The following is a 16,917-nucleotide window of genomic DNA, read 5'->3' as shown; positions in this document are numbered from 1 at the left end:
TGGTACACATCCACACAACAGGCTGGTTTGCAGTTACCACTTAGTGCCACTAAATGCCAAAGTTGCATCATAAAAAATCTTGAGAAATTTCACCAACCTAGCAGCCTTCTCCCAATCCTCATTTCTAGGCGGCCCGACCCTTTTTCCTCCCCCAACCCTTTCCTGAAAGTAGTTTTCGTACTGCTGGTCCTCATCTTCCAACCTCACGAAGGCCTACCTATACTTCACAACTATGTCTAACGTGAAATAGGTGGAGTTCCACCTTGTGCACACATCTAAAGGCACAATAATACCCCCCTTGTGTTCAACCTTCTCTCTAGATGCACACTTCCTAAATTTCTCGAGCCTTGCAGGTGAACTCCTAATAAACTTAACAGCGTTCCTAATTGCATCGATGGAGGAATCAAGCTATTCCATCCCATCCCTCACAATAAGATTCAAAACATGGCAGCAACACTTAACATGCAGAAAACTCCCACCTAACACTAACTACTTCCAATTCCCAATCTTCTCCTTCATATACTCTATTGCAACCTGATTACTCGATGCATTGTCAACTACAATGTTGAAAACTCTCTCAATACCCCAATTAATCAAGCATGACTCCACCAATGTTCCTATTGTCTTACCCTTGTGATTCGGAATAACAGTGAAGTTTATTATTCTCTTGTGTAGTGCCCAAGTCTCATCTATGAAATGAGCTGTCAAGACAAGGTAATTGATATTCTGGATTGAGGTCCAGGTATCGGTGGTAAGAGAAACCCTTAGATTTTTCCTAGCTAAAAACTCTTGAATCTTTTCCTTCTCAAATTGGTAGATATCCCTAATATCTCTACCAATTGTTCTCCGAGAGGGAGGATCAAACCTTGGTGATGCAATTTTCATAAAATCAATAAAACCCTGCCCCTCTACATGACTAAATGGCAGCTTATCCCTCACAATCATTTTAGCACAAGCTCTTCTATATTCATCTGGGTCCCAACCCCTAGAACCTAACTTACCACCACTATCAGCAGAATCAAAGGAAAGAAACTTTTGCTTCTTAGCCGGTTGGTATGCCGGACACTTCTTGCATTGGTAAAGCATATGAGTCCTCATGGATGTCGTCCCATTTGATCTTGAGTCGCAAGCATACGTGGTGGGACAGAACTTGCACTTAGCCCTTGGTTTCGCCAACGGAGTACCATCCGGATTCTTCATCTTCTCAAAATGGTCCCATGCTGCAGACTGGTTCTTCCTCTTCACATACTCAGCTTCACTAATTAGAGCAGCAACTGCAGAAGGTGGTGAGGGAGGAAGCATAAGCGGTGCAGCAACTTCACTTGTAACAGTTGGTGTTGTTTCGGTGCTTGACCCAGTTGGTGTCGCATTGGGAGTTTGTGATGCTCCACTTCCCTGATAAGAAAGTAAGAAAAAATAAAATCAGTAAATAATAAGATACAAACAGAAACAACAAAGCAACTCAAAAATTTTTTCAGACTAGTAAATCAAAACAAAAGTAATCAAACCACAATTCTCAAATAATCACTAGCACTAATAACAAAACCAAACTGATCATGCTCATTTCAAAATCAAATTGATGCTCTCATGCTCATTAGAAGAACTGAAGAAGCAAGCAAGAAACTTAAGATCAAATCGAAACAAGTTGAACCCAAAATCGAACCCAAGCAATATCAATCTGAAACTGATGCTCCCAAACAAGCTGAATCCAAAATCGAACTCAAAATCAATTCAAAATCGAACTCCAAAAGTGATGAGATGAGATGAGAGCTGATGCTTTCCATACTGATTCCATCTAGAGATGAGAAGAGAGCTGAGAAGAGCCTTGGCGTTGTCGATCAGCTGAGAAAACGCAGCAGACGAAGGAAGAAGACGTACTCTAATGGGCAAGAGAAGAAGTTATCAAACAATGAGGAAAACCAACACAAAGAAAAAGATCATGAAGGAAAAGATCAAAAGGAAGAGCACCAACTTCCTCTGATGGCTTTGAATCGGTTGATTTCAACACCAAAGTGTTGGGGTTTGTCAAGATTGAGAGGCCACCGGCTTTTGATTTTGTCGAATAGTCGGGATTCACTTGCTTGGTTGTTTAACTATGGAGTTGGGATTCATGTTGGGACGGGGTGGGCGTGGATCGAACAGTCGGCTTTTGATTTCGACATCTGTGGTTAGCTGTGTCTGTGAGTCGAGAGAGATGAGGGTTGGGAGAGAAGAGGGTTGGGAGAGATGAGAGGCTGACTAAGTCAGCTAGGTTTTCTCTCATTGAGAGTAATCCAATGCAGCAAGGAGCAGCTGTAACCTGATTTCTACCAATTAAAATTCGACACCCATTTAAAAATATATAAATAATACTAAATTAATTAAAATAATAATAATTTAAATAAATATTAAATAAGCGGACCGGTTCGGTTATTTCCGGTCGGTTCTGAAGCTAAACTTGGTCTCGAACCGTTAAATTCCGGTCCGGTTTTTTTTTTTTTTGCAGTCTTGTTTCATCCGGTTCGGTCTCCGAGCCGGTTCGGCAGGTTTTTGATGTCCGGTTCTGTTTTTGAGGCCCCTAAGTTTTGCAAATGTAATATGCAACGTAAACGAAGCCTCGTATATTAGAAATTGTAACAAAGATAAAGTTCCGGATATAGCATTCTATAATACTTACGCTTCTCACAAGATATCATATGTGAGGAACGAATTGCGTCGCATGTTTCAAATGTGACAAACGTACAAGCCCCACATTTGGAATATGCAACGTATACGAAGCCTCACCTATTAAACATAGTAACAAATATAAAGTCTCGCATATAGTTTTTTGTAACACATTTGTCTGTCTCACAATTTGTGAAATGCGAGGAACCAATTGCATCGCATATTGAAAATGTGACAACCCTGTAATTTCATCGCTTTTCACGATAAGTAAAACATATTAGGCAACAATTGGTTGTGACAACCTAAAGTCATCTCATTTTCAATTAAGTGACAAATTTAGACTTTTTACCACAACTTTGGGTTGTCGCCGATCACATTTTCTCTTGTAGTGTTTCAAAATTTCAATTTCCATGTTTCAAACCAAACTTTCAAGAACTGGGGAAATAATACAATTGTAATACCCCAAAAATTTGTTATTAATTTCTTGGAATTTTTGGGAATTAATAAAGTGTTCGTTAGTATGATTTCGTGGTTTAAGGGTGGAGTGGAATTATTTTCGGACGAATAATTATTCGAAATGCACGTTTTTAGGGGGCTTACGAAGTTTGACCTTTTTATAAGTTAGGATTCTATGAAAACTTTCTTCACAAAAGTCGTAAAGCGTGTCGATACTAATTTGTGGACATGCGGAGCACAAAAATCGAAGTTCGTATGAAGAAGTTATGATCAACGGAAAAAGTTTCCATTTTTGTTAAATAGCGAAATTTCCAGAAGAATATCAAAAACCCTATTTTTCCCAAAAAGGAAACCCGAAAATCAAGATTTCCTCTGTTCCCTCTCCTCTCCTCGATGGAAATCAAGGTTCAAGATTTCCTCGATGGAAAACATGCGTTCAATTTCCAGCTGCGATATCTTCCTCCTCCGTCCACCGTTGGATGTGCCACCACCTCCATTGGCTTCCTCCCTCTCCTCTTTCGATCTGGGTAGGCTTCTCCGCCTATTATGGGCCGTGGACAGCCGAGCAAGCAATTCCTGATTGGAGCTTCATTTTGAGTCAACGCCAAATTCTTCCTCCTCTGGCCACCCCAACCTTCACCACAGGCCTTTTTCAAACCCTCTGAGGATGATGATCATGCTCCTCAAGTGGTTTGAACTGATTTGAAGTGTGGAGGAAGAAATCAAGCAAATCGGATTCTTGGAGGATTTTCCGATCTACTTCCTTTCGGGGTAATTTCCGGCCACTTCCACTTTGATTTAGATTACATGCTCCTTATGAAAAAGTTGATGTACATGTTATGGGCAAGAGTTTGAAATAGGTCTTACCGCCAAACTCAGAGGTCGGAGGTGTGGTGGCATTTTCCGGCGGCTTTCGACCACCTCATAATTACTGTTTTTGCCCCTCATTGTGATATACTTGTCGATACGAGTATTTTGTTATATAGTTTGTAATTTTTGGAAATTGTATGAGCAAGTTATGAATTTTAGCGTTTTAGGGTTTTTTACTTTTGATCGGTTTTCAATCCGTGAGGATTCGGCCATCTAATCAACTTGTAGTTTTGATATATTGATCGTATAAGTATTCTGGAGACCTTGAGTGGTCTTGGGTGAAGTTTCACCTCGATCGGCGTTAGTTTTAAGGTTTTAGTTCAAACGGGGGTTCGAAACTTAATCGCTTTTGATTCGTGTACTAAATGGTGATGTATATTACTTAGTTGATTGACGGAGCGTATTCGATACCTTATCTCTGCTGTAAGAGAAGACCCAGTAGGATTTAGAGGTGAGTAAATCTCACGTGATTCATTTATGAATGAAATTACTTATTATTCGAAATTATTTGATAATTGTAAATCATTTCCGAAAATGAACATTTGTTTTAAATGATATGAACTCGATCGACTGCGGTTCATAGGATTGCGGTTCACAGGTATGAAAATAAGATTTTAATTATAAAAATGAATTTCTCGATTTTGGTGCGTGTAACTATAGTTGGTATTAGTAGGCATACCTAAGTTGATGACTATGTATATATATTTACATGAAATAATATATTTAGATGGTGTGGCATTGTGATATGTAGACTTTTGGTGATTTCATTCATATTTTGAACTGAACTTTTACTTATGCCGGAGATATACATGATGATTTATATTGTTGAAAGAGTGATTTGAAGTTGTGATGTGACATTTGTGAGTCGTGTGGGATTTTTTTAAATGTCTTGTTCCGAGGGCCAATGGTCCAAAGTCTGAAGGTTACAGTGGTAACCTGGGTTTTATTTTGAGGGTTGAAAGGTCTGAAGTCCGAAGGTTATAGTGGTAACTTGGGTTTTGTTCTGAGGGTCGAAAGGTTTGAAGTCCGAAGGTTACAGTGGTAACCTGGGTGCAAAGATATCGGATGCTTGAACCTTGACCAAGGTGACAGGCAACATGTGATGCCCCGGAAATTCGTATTTACTTTCCGAGGATTTTCCGGAATTTAAATTGTGGGTATCGGACTGTTTCGTGGCTCGTGGACGGAGCGGAAGTGTTTTGGACGAATTTTTATTCGTAAAGTGTGGAATTAGGGAGGGTTTCAAGGTTGACTTTTGATACGTTGAGATTCTCCGAAAACTTCCTTCATGAAAGTTGTAGAGCGCGTCGATACGAGTTCGTGGACATGCGGAACGCGAGAATCGGAGTTCGTATGAAGAAGTTATGGGCTTCGGAAAAACTTTCCATTTTGGTATAAAAGGACGAAATTTTCCGGAAATTGCAAAGAATGCCAGATTTTCAAAAACGGAAACCCAGCCCTCTCCCGAGCCTGCGCGCGGCCTCCACTTCGCCGGCGTCGTTCTCGCTCCTCCGGCCAGCGTTTGCTTCGATTCAAGAGTGGGTTTTGCTCGCCTCAATCCCCTTTTGAGGTCTGTGGAAGGATTGAAGAGAGATTCGAGCCATGGAGGGAGTTACATCGACTGGAAGTGGCCGCTTCGGGGATGAAATCGTCTTGATCGGAGTCGGAGATTCCGGCCACCTTTGCCGGTGATTCTTGAGGGCTTTTGGAGCTTGGAGGACGTTGATGCTTCCCACAAGGTGGCTTGCATCGATTCAACTCGTGGAGGTCGAATTTTGGAATTGAAATTCTAGGGTTTCAATCGAGCTGTTTTGTTCTAAGGTAAAATTCGATCGATTGGTTCATAATTGGACTTTGTTGTAGTTATGAAAGTTGAAATTGGGGTTGAGATGAAGAACTTTGGTGTTGGGAGTTTTGTCAAATTCCGACTTTGGTCCGGCGGCGGTGCCGCCACTGTGGTGGTGTTTTCCGGCGGTTTCTGGCCACCTCAGGGATAGTTTCTGTTCCTGAGTTCGATCTACTCGTCGATACGAGCATTTCGATATATTGTTTGTAATTTTTGGAGATCGTATGAGCATGTTGTGATTTTTACGGTTTCGGACCGTTCGATGATTCGATCCGTGAGGATTCGAGCTTCCGATCGACTTATGGTTTTGGCATATCGATCGTAGAAGTATTCCGGAGACATTGGGTGGTCTCGGATGTGGTTTCGCCTCGATTGGCGTCACTTTGGGGATTTTAGTTCCAAACGGGGGTTTCGGACTTAAATTGTTTGTGGATTGTTGCTAAGTTGAAACCGTATGTGATTAGGTGCTTGACGAGGTATCCTTGGACGGTTGTTTTGTGGTGTGGCTGCCTTGTTCTGTATTGAAGACGCAGCGGGAGTTTCGAGGTGAGTAATCTCACAAGGTTCATCAATGAACAGAATTATCATTATCGTTTTGGCGTTAATTATTTAACTGCAAACTATAGTTGGTATTAGTAGGCATTCCTGAGCGAATGACTACGTATATATATATATTTACGTGAAATATATATATATTCTTGTGGTTGATGTGTGATGAATAATATGCATGATGGGTTCATATTATTGTTGAATGAGACTTTTCATAGAATCAATATTGTGGAAAAGATGTTTTCTATTGTTTGAAAAGTATTGAGTTTGAGGTTACATTTTGGAGTCAAGCGTGACTCATTTTAAATGTATTGGTCCTTGTACCAAGGGTCACAGATGGTGAGCAGGGATAGGGAAAGCCGGAACTAGATGGTCGTAACGTTTTTAGGTCAGGTGTGACTTACTTAACGTTGACTTGAGACCAGATGGGGTCTGAAAAGCATGGGTCGCAGATGGTGACCAACGGTTGGTTCTAAGACCAGACGGGGTATGAAAACCAAGAGTCATAGACGGTGATAGGTTGCAGATGGTGACCAATGATTTATCTGTGTTATGAGTCTAGTTACCATGTTGTCTTTGGGTTATGGAATTAACTGTGACTATAGATGATATTAATGGCATTTCTGAGTGAACGATTACGTGTGTGCATATATATATTATGGGATATATATATATATATATATATACATATGTATTCATGTATTGGTGGCATTTCTGAGTGATTGACTATGTGTGAACATATATATATATATATATTATGGGATATATATATATATATTATGGGATATATATATATATATATATATATATATATATACATATGTATTCATGTATTGGTGACTTCGTGGTGAATCTGTGTTGTTGTGTTGTGTGTCTAGGTTGGACTGATTTGTTGTTGGTACATCATGGGGGGTAGCGGGGAGCTATCTGATGCTCATGAGTGCGTGTTTTTAAAAGGGAGTTTCGGGGATTCTTTCTTTTAAATGTCCTGGGAGGACTTGTTTATCATATTTAGTTGTCAGAGTTTCAATTATTATGATTTTGTCACGGGGTGACTTGTGTTGATTTGAGAACGTGTTTTAAAAGGGAGTTTCGGGGATTCTTTCTTTTAAATGTCCTGGGAGGACTTGTTTATCATATTTAATTGTCAGAGTTTCAATTTATATGATTTGGTCACGGTGTAACCTTTATTGTTTCTTTTGGGAAAAGAATGTATTGTTTTGGGAAGCATGGTATGTTTTCCTTATTCTTGAGTCGAAAGGTTTTCGTCGTGTTTGGCGTGAGTTGTGCGGGCTTTCATCCCGTGAATTGGTGTGAGTTGTTTTGAGTTACTCATACGGGCTTGCAAAAGCTTACCGGGTTTGTTGTGTGGCAACCCGGTACACCATTCCAACTGTGTAGGGGTTATTTCTGCAGGTCAGGTTGATCGTGGCTGATGCTGAGGTAGCGTGCTTGCAGCTTAACGGTAATAAGTCAATTTTGTGACCTTACCGTTATAGAGACTTCCGTTTGTAGTGAGCTCTGAGGAGTATTTAAGTTTTATTTTGTTGTTGACAATTTAATTCGTAAACTCATGTGTTGTGTGACTCTGTGAGGCGAGTCAATATAGAATTTGTGGGTTCAGGGCATCAATATGTACTTGGATTATAAGGGAATAAGTTTCTAAGTATTTTGTATTGATGGCTGAACATTTCACGCATATATAATTATGGGGTTATATATCGATTTATTGTGTATAAAATCATGGGCGTGACACAACAATTCAGTTAGAGCTCTAGTCTGTTGCAAGCGTACCATCATGATGGTAACTGTGTTACTGCATCATGAGTACGTAGTCTGTTGTAAGTGTACCATCATGGTGGTAACTGTGTTACTGCATCATGACTACGTAGTTTCGAAAAATATTTCTGGTGTTCTTTCTTTAGTGTATACGTGAGATTTGGATTGCTATTAAAGTTGTGGTGTTGATATGATCATTTTGAGTTATCCTTGAACTGAAGAATTATTATTCATATGGGTTGTGTGTAATGATTTGAGTTTACTCATACGAGCTTCACAAGCCTACCGGGTTTGTTGTTTGCAATCCCAGTGTACTATTTTATGGTGTAGCGGTTATTCCTGCAGGTCAGGACCACCAAGGCTGAGTTCGAGGAGTAGTTACGTTGCAGCAGTTTTAGGTTCATAACTTATTTTGTTATCATACTGTTGTATGTAGTATGCTCCTAGCAAGCGTTTACATTTGTATTTCATTTCTTTCGAGTTTTGTAAATACTTGACGATGTAATATTTGACTCGAGTGTTTGAGTCTTTATTGACATTATGTTTTTGGTTATGTTGTTTCTCAGATTAAATTGAAAAAGTTTCTATATATTTCGGGCAATTGGTTAAGTTATCGCGTTTCGGATTCGAATTTCATTATTTGAAATTCGGGGCATGACAACAATATTACTACACAAAATGTCTACTGTACTTCATTCACTCATTCCTCTTAACTCTCAAACACTCAGCAGGGGAGTTAAAAAAAAGGATTAAATTCAATTTAGTCCCTCGAACTTTAGGGCTAAAATCAGTTTGGTCTCTGACTTTTTTTTTTAATCACAATGGTCCTTGCACTTCCAATTTGCATCATTTGAATCCAAATTTCAAAATTGACTCTCTCTCTCTCTCTCTCTCTCTCTCTCTCTCTCTCTCTCTCTCTCTCTCTCTCTCTCTCTCTCTCTCTCTCTCTCTCTCTCTCCTCTTTCCTCCACCACATCGACCCACCTCTATAACTCGTAGCAAGATCTCCAAGATCTAATTCGAAACCTTTACTAGCTCCCCACCTTGCCGGAGTTCCTCTTCGTCGAGTAGGCTTGCTGTCAGCGCCGCTCCTAGGGTGAAAATCTCACATTCTACACCGGCTGCACCTACCTCATCGGCGATAGGAGGAGAAGACACCCATAACACTAGCCAGCCACCATGAATCTTTGCTCACAAGCTCCCACTACCCACCACCTCAACCAAACTCCACACCCTCTCAAAACTGCCCCCTCCCCAACTGCACATCATCTCCATTTTCTTCTCCCAGAATCAAAACTGCAAACAGAATCCAATCCAAACAAAACCTTAAGATGAGCCTAGCTTCAAATCACTAATATCTAAAAGCAAAATTTGGCAACGAAAACCAGAAATTCACACAAGAAAAAAAAAAACCCAACAATTTCTACATTTGCGATTGTGATTGATATTTGATTCCGGTTGTAGAAGGAAGTCAGGAAGCAGATCCAAGTCAAGAAGGAGAAGCTTCGTCCACCACGCCATCATCCACTCTCTCTCTTTCTTCCCCTTCCCATTCCAATTCCAATTCCTAGTCCTCCGACACCTCCATCAGCATACCGAATCACATGTCGGGTTAAGTACCCGAACGACACCCCCTAGAACATCTGGGCTGCCTCAACGAGTCCAAGTCAGTCACCGAAGAAGAAGACAAGGACTACGCTGATGAAGAGCCAGGGCGGAGGCGAAGAGAGAGACTTCGACAGTGGATTTGATTAAGGCCTCATGTTGCTGCTTGAGGTAAAAGTCTTTATAACATTTGCAGCAGAGATTCATGGTGGCTGGCCAGTGTTCATGGTGGTTGGGAATGAGAGAGAGAGAGAGAGAGAGAGAGAGAGAGAGAGAGAGAGAGAGAGAGAGAGAGAGATGTAGGACCTCCTTGTCGGCTCTAGCTCAATGCATGACGTCACATTTGGCGCCAGATTCAAATTTTGAATGAGGTTAAAGCAATTTGGGAGATCAGGGATGAGTCTGATTAAAAAAAAAAAAAGAGGGACCAAACTGATGTTTGGCCTAAAGTTTGAGGGACTAAACTGAATTTAGTCAAAAAAAAAAATCACTACATTAGAACAGAAGTTCCTTATTCATTTTTCATTGCCAGTTTAGTTGTTTAAACATGTCTGTTACGTACTTGATCCTTAGTTTTCTACATGATTACAAATCCAATAACGCAATCACATTTCTGAAAGCTTCATAGCATATTTCTTGACTTGGCATACATTATTATATAATTCCATCAGTGACTTCTTACTTAAGACATGTAGTTCAATATCACTTCAATTTCTTAAAATTTCACTACAATAGCACAATCTGTTGCAACAACTATTAAATTGAGGTACTTGACTCTATTAAGTTTCCACCACAATAAATGTTGAATGCAGTCTCTATTGGAAGCTTTTATTTGGATCAAGTAGATATCTTGTCTACTACACTCTCAAACACATCTTCACAATAGTCTTCAAGGCTAGGTCTCTCTCTAAATCAGTAAGCATCTTTGCCATTTTCCTAGTCACACTCTTGGTGGTAGAAGTAGTACTACTTCTAATCTTTTTAGTCCTTTGAGTGTTTGAACAGCTGCATTAAACAGATAGATCTATCATCTTTTCAGTCCTTCGAGTAATTGAACACCTGCATTTAACAGATAGATCTATCATTGAAACTAACATATTTTTGACTTTTGCAGCCTTCTTGTTTACAGTTTGTTCATTAAAATGAAGCATTTTGGTACTAAACATGGCTGAAATTGTGGTAATAGGATCCAAAACTAAAGCAACTAAAAGTAGCTGATTGATGTCAGCGATAATGTTGCCAAAGTAATTCTTGAACTTGTTTCTCATCTTAACAGCCATCAAAACAAAAATTCTCTATGTTTCACGTCTATCTACCATCTCAAGCCTCACATGTAGGCAATTGATCTCTACATCTTTTGCTACAATGTCATGGAAAGTTATCTGTGTAGTAGGATTCATTAATGCACTGATCCTGAATATTACATCAAATATACCCTCATAAATTTCACAAACACTACTACTTTAATTGTTAGTCAGCTTCATTGGGTGGCTCTACCCTTTTCTTTAATATATACCTTGGCTTTATCTCTTCATCTATCTCTCCCTCATCCTCATCCTCATCCATCCTCATTAAAGTAGGTATAATATTTATGCTCTTTCTCTTCTGCCATTCTTTTAAAAAATTTCTTTAACTCAATCACAATTTCTAACATAAGAAATCTGGAGTTACACCTAGTAGGAACATCAAGCACATACACTTTCTTCTTATCCAATTTCCAACATAGTGCTTGAAATCTCTTATATATCTAGATGAAGAAGGCCTAGCATATTTGACTGCATTTCTAATGATTGCACTAACCTATCAAAAATATTCAAACCTGATCTCACAATCATGTTTAGAATCTATGCTAACCATCTGACATGCAAATGCTTGTCTCCCAAAACAAGGAAAATTGCACCCTGTAGGATCGCTGTAAATCTGTCTGGAATTAGGATTCTTATTTAATTACGATATCCTGTAATTATGGAAATATTATTTTCTATTAGAGTTAGACTACTCCTTTGTACTTATATTTATATATATATATATATATACACACCCATTGTGGGATGAATAGAATCATCAAATTAACCCTAAATTGAAATATTCTTTTCTACTTGGTATCAGAGCAAGTTCAATCCTTTGAACTTGCGTTGCATCTTTTGAATCCTGAATCCCGAAGAACACCACAAAATGCTACGTACCACCACCGTTGAAATCAAACCATCCCTGAATTTGAAACCACCATCACCCTAGAAAACCCAATCTTGCAAAAGTACCGAATTCCTCAATGGCCGGACCTGTAATTGAAGGTGAATAGTCAAATCCCGAGAAGGCCGTGGTGCCATCCTCACAAATCATCCATCACCACTACACCACCCAACAAGACAACTCTGCGTTCCCAACAAGTGTTGTCTCGAATGAATCCAACTACACCATATGGGCTCCTCTTATGCGGATGCTCATTGGAGCACGATGAAAGGTTGGTTATCTGACCGGAGTGAAGACTGAACCTGCCATGAATTCTGCAGAGTATGAAGCTTGGGCCATAGACAATGAAAAGGTGAAAAGTTGGCCTATTGACTCCATGAAGTCCTCTCTTATGAACTGGTATATTCATCTTCCTACTGCAAAAGATATTTGGGAAGTTGTAGAGAAACCTTTTATGATGATTCTGACAAAACAAGAAGTGTTTTGAAGCAAAGCAAAATGGACGACCCATTCCTACCTACTACGATGAGTTAGTGGCGAATTCCAGGAGATTGATCAAAGGGTGGCCTCTCAGAATGATAATGTTGCAACTGTAGTTCTAGAGACTTCAGCGATGTCCCGGATGCGTGTTCACATGTTTTTGAGTGGACTTGACTTAGAGTATGATCAGGTGCGTGGAGAAATCCTGCGCAAGGAACCTAAATTCTCCTTGGAGCAGAGCTATGCTTACATTCGCAAGGTGTAATTAGAAAAACAGGCTATGGGGCATTCGGTACCTACCGAATCTTCTGTTATGGCTATTCAACGCAAACCCGGTCCTCCTCTAGGCTTCTCTAGTCCTTCTCTACGTCGTCCTGTAGGTAAACCAAATCTATATGCAAACAGAAAGTGCATTGTTTGTGGAGAATTAGGTCATAGCAAGGAGTGGTGCTATGAAGTGATTGGTTACCCTGATTGGTAGGACTTCACCAAGAAACCGCGAAAGAATCTGGGCAAGGCCTCTGTTACAACAACAGAGGAAGAGCATCTAGACAATGCGTCCACTAATATAGCACAGTCAGGTATGAAAGGTAAGGTTACTTTGAATAATACATGGATAATTGATTCAGGTGCATCTGATCATATGACCAATGACCCTAATCTTGTGAAAAACCTTACAAATTCCCCTCAAAATGTTGTCTCTACTACTGATGGTGCTCCAACTCCGGTCACCGGAGAAGGTTTTATTGCTTTATCTGATACCTTAAGTACCCTTGAATCTGTCTTAGTTGTTCCATCACTATCTTATAATCTACTGTCTGTTGGTCAAATTATTTTAGCTCTTGCATGTATTGTGACCTTCTATTTGTCTTTCTGTGTGTTTCAGGACATTCTGACTTGGCGGATTCTTGGTTATGGTGTTAGAAGGGGAAATTGTACTACCTGGATCTGACAGAGACTAGAGAGAACCAGAAGCATCTTTTGGGGCAAGCTAATTAGATCAACGGGGTAGAAAATGCGAAGGAAGCTGTATGGTTATGGCATCATTGTTTAGGTCATCTATCTTTTAATTATCTTAAGAAGCTGCAACCTCATTTGTTTTCGGTTGTCAGTAATTTGGATTTCCATTGTGACATTTGTGAACTGGCCACGAGCCACTGTATTTCATATTTACCAAGTCTTAATAAAAGTCTTATTCCTTTTATGAAAATTCACTCCGATGTCTGGGGTCCTGCAAAAATTCATTCTCTTTCTGGAGCTCGGTATTATGTAACGTTTATTGATGACTGCACTCGCATGACATGGGTGTCATTACTGAAGAATAAGAGTGATGTATTTGGGATGTTTACCGAATTTCACAAAATGGTGGCAACTCAGTATCAACAATCCATTAGAGTGTTTCAGTCTGACAATGGTTGAGAGTTTGTGAATGGCCCTATGATTGAGTTTTGCCAGTCACATGGAATTGGTCATCAAACCTCCAATTCTTATACCCCTCAATAGAATGGTTTAGCAGAACGGAAGAACAGACAGTTAATGGAAGTTGTTCGTGCTTCCTTGTTTGACATGAATGTACCTTAGTCCTATTGGGGAGAAACAGCGAAATCAGCAACATATCTCAACAACCATACTCCTTCATGGGTAATTGAGTTTCAGAATCCTCATCAGAAGCTTCATACACTTTTGACTATCCCGTCTATGCCTAATTTGGAGCCCCGAGTGTTTGGGTGCACAACTTATGTCCAAATACCAAAGCCACAACGAAGCAAACTTGATCCCCGTGCAAAGAAGTGTATTTTTGTGGGTTATGCAGAGTTTCAGAAGGGCTATAGATGTTATGACCCGCTCACCAACACAGTACATATATCTCTTGATGTCTCATTCCGGGAATCTAAGCCATATTACTCAGGGGGAGCTTCTCAGTCTTCCTTTCTAGGAGAGAGAGTTGGAAAATTTGGAGGAACGATTTGAAGGCAAAAATTTTGAAACAGCTAAAAATGATCGATCGTTTGAACCTGACGATCGATCGTTTCGAGAGACAGAAGCTCCTAGTGGACAAAAAAATCGATCGTTAGGTTCAAAAGATCGATCGTTTCCTAAGGCAGAAGCAAATGATCGATGGCTTGAACCTAGAGATTGATTGTTTCAACAGGTAGAAATTTCTAGTGGCCAAACGATCGATCGTTTGGTCCCTAGCGATCAATTGTTTCCTGAGATGACTTTTTTGGATAGTTTGAATCACAATCAAGACGTATCTGAAGCTCACACACAAGATATATTCTCTCTTCTACATCACCAACTAAAGATCCCGCTCAGAATGATCCATCTCAGGTTCCCCTAAACTTTAATGAGTCTTCTGGGTTAGAAAGTGTCGAACCTAGGAAATCACAAAGGTTACCAAGGGAATTCCTAAGAAACAATATGAACCAGATATCAAAGCCAAAGCTAAATACCCTATAGCTAACTTTATGTCAAACCATAGGATTTTCGGGTCACATGTACTTGTTGTTGATCAATTATCTATTGTATCTATACCTAGTAAAGTGCAAGATGCATTGACTGATCCAAAATGGACAAAAGCGATGAATGAAGAATTGGAAGCTCTTCAGAAGAATGCAACATGGGAGCTAGTGTCTATGCCGGTGGGAAAGAAGATTGTAGGATGTCGTTGGGTGTTTACTGTGAAGCTTAATGCCGATGGAACTATTGATAGATAAAAGGCAAGGTTGGTTGCCAAGGGATATACACAACGCTATGGGATTGATTATGAGGAGACTTTTGCACTTGTGGCAAAGATCAATACTGTCTGGATTCTAATCTCACTTGCAACAAACAAAGATTGGCGCTTACACTAGTTTGATGTGAAGAATGCGTTTCTTAATGGGAATTTGGAGGAAGAAGTGTACATGGATGTGCCTCCAAGTGTTAAAAATTACCCAAGTAACGTCGGCAAGGTGTGTAAATTGAAGAAGTCTTTGTATGGCCTGAAGCAGTCTCTATGAGCTTGGTTTGGAAGATTTTCAAAGTCCATGAGAGCCTTTGGATATAGACAGAGCAATTCTGACCATAACTTGTTTATCAAGCAGAAGAATGGTAAGATTACAACTCTTATTGTGTATGTTGATGACATGATTGTTAAGGGGGATGATCCAAAATAAATGAATGAATTGCAAAAGTATTTGTCGAAGGAGTTTGAAATGAAGGATCTGGGACAACTGAAGTCTTTCTGGGCATTGAAGTTGCGAGGTCTAAGAAGGGGATATCACTTTCACAGAGGAAGTATGCTCTTGATGTACTTGCTGAAACAGGGATGCTGGACTGCAAACTAATCGAGACACCCATTGAGATGAATCACGGACTTGCTATCTATCCTGATCAAGTTCCAATTGATAAAGGGAGGTATCAATGTGTTGTAGGAAGGTTGATTTATCTTTCACATATTAGACTTGATATTGCTTTTCCTGTGAGTGTTGTTAGTCAGTTTATGCATTATCCTATTGAAGAGCACATGGATGCAGTCTTTCGTATTTTGAGGTACTTGAAAATGGTGTCAGGTAAAGGGTTATTGTTTCAGAAAAAAAAAGATGAATTGGAAGTTGTTGGGTACACAGATGCAGATTGGGCTGGTGATAAAACTGACAAACGTTCTACAAATGGGTACTTCACTTTTGTTGGAGGGAACCTTGTCACTTGGCGTAACAAAAAGCAGAAAGTTGTTGCCAGATCAAGTGCAGAAGCTGAATTTCGAGGTATGGCACATGGAATCTGTGAAATATTGTGGATTTTGTAATGTCCTGAAAGACCTGGATTACAAGCTTAAAAGGCCTATGGATTTGCATTGTGATAATACAGTTGTCATTGAGATTGCACACCATCTAGTTCAGCTTGATAGAACAAAGCATGTGGAGGTTGACCGTCATTTTATTAAAGAAAATCTTGACAGAAAAGTTATTCGCTTTCCATTTGTAAACTCAGAGGAGCAATTAGCTGATGTTCTTACTAAATGAGTGTCCAGGAAGATATTCGACAGCTCGGTTAGCAAGTTGGACACAATAGACATCTATGCACCAACTTGAAGGGGAGTATAGGATCGCTGTAAATCTGTATGTATTTAGTATTCTTATTTAATTAGGATATCCTGTAATTATGGAAAGATTGTTTCCTATTAGAGTTAGACTACTCTTTTGTACTAGTATATACACCCACATTGTTCCTTTGTACTAGTATATATACCCACATTGTAGGATGAATAGAATCATCGAATTAACCCTAAATTGAAATATTCTTTTCTACTCACCCTTATTTGTTGCAACAGAGTCCACTGTGATTGTCAAAACCTTATTTATCCTCCATTGAACCAAGTAAATTTCTACAATTTTTTAAATGATTCTGCCCTTGTGATTGGAAATGACGCAAACTTCAAGATATTCTTTTACCCATATTTCTTCCCCATGACATTTTATACCCATGTATTGGTAATAACACCAACACTCTGT

This window comes from Rosa chinensis, chromosome 3 (assembly GCF_002994745.2).
Source record: "Rosa chinensis cultivar Old Blush chromosome 3, RchiOBHm-V2, whole genome shotgun sequence".
Classification (NCBI taxonomy): Eukaryota; Viridiplantae; Streptophyta; class Magnoliopsida; order Rosales; family Rosaceae; genus Rosa; species Rosa chinensis.
The sequence above is the reverse complement of the archived record's forward strand: the minus strand, read 5'-3'. Positions refer to the sequence as shown.